A 1,303-nucleotide genomic window follows, 5' to 3' on the forward strand; every position below is an offset into this window, starting at 1 on the left:
TTATAAAGATATATGCACACACATGTTCACTGCAGCACTATTCACAATAGCAAAAACATGGAATCAACACAAATGCCTATAAATGATAGACTGGATAAAGAAAATGCGGTACATATACACCATGGAATACTACGCATCCATAAAAAGGAACAAGATCATGTTCTTTGCAGGGACGTAGATGGATCTGGAAGCCATTATCCTCAGCAAACTATCACAGGAACAGAAAACAAAACACCCCACGTTCTCACTTATAAGCGGGAACTGAAAATGAGAACACATGGACACAGGGAGACAAAAAACACACTGGGGCCTGTCAGGGGGCTTTTCACTACCTCCGTTCAACATTGTATTAGAAGACCTAGTCAGAGCAATTAGGCTAGAAGAAATACAAGGCATCCAAATCAGCAAGGAAGAAATAAATTTGTCTTAATTTGTAGCTGATATGATCTTGTGACATGGTCTTACATGTAGAAAATGCTAATGATTACACACACACACTATTTGGATTAATAAATGAATTCAGCAAACTTGTAGGATAAATGAACATAAAAATCAATTCCATTTCAATATACTAACAATTACTAATCTGAAAAAGACATTAAGAAAACAGGTCAGTAGCTGGGCGTGGTGGCTCGCGCCTGTAATCCCAGCACTTTGGGAGGCTGAGGCGGGCTGATAGTGAGGTCAGGAGATCGAGACCATTTTGGCCAACATGGCAAAGCCCCATCTCTACTAAAAATACAAACCGGGCTTGGTGGCAGGTGCCTGTAGTCCCAGCTACTCAGGAGGCTGAGGCAGGAGAATGGCGTGAACCCGGGAGGCGGAGCTTGCAGTGAGCTGAGATCGCACCACTGCACTCTAGCCTGGGCAACAGAGCAAGGCTCCATCTCAAAAAAAATAAAATAAAAGCAGGCCAGGCATGCTGGCTTATTCCTGTAATCCCTATGCTTGGGGAGAGGCTGAGGTGAGCCCAGGAGTTCAAGACCAGCCTAGGCAATATAGCAAGACCCCATCTCTACAAAACATTTTTAAAAATGATGAGGTCAGGTGGCATATGCCTGTGGTCTTAGCTGCTCAGAGGCTGACGTGAGAGAATAGCTTGAACCCAGGCATTCAAGGTTGCAGTGAACTATAATTACACCATTTGCAGTCCAGCCTAGGTGAGAGTGAGACCCTGTCTCAAGAAAAAAAGAAGAAAAATAGAAGAAAAGGCCGGGCGCGGTGGCTCAAGCCTGTAATCCCAGCACTTTGGGAGGCCGAAACGGGCGGATCACGAGGTCAGGAGATCGAGACCATCCTGGCT

This window comes from Colobus angolensis, unplaced genomic scaffold (genome assembly GCF_000951035.1).
Source record: "Colobus angolensis palliatus isolate OR3802 unplaced genomic scaffold, Cang.pa_1.0 Scaffold40, whole genome shotgun sequence".
In the NCBI taxonomy this organism is placed as follows: domain Eukaryota; kingdom Metazoa; phylum Chordata; class Mammalia; order Primates; family Cercopithecidae; genus Colobus; species Colobus angolensis.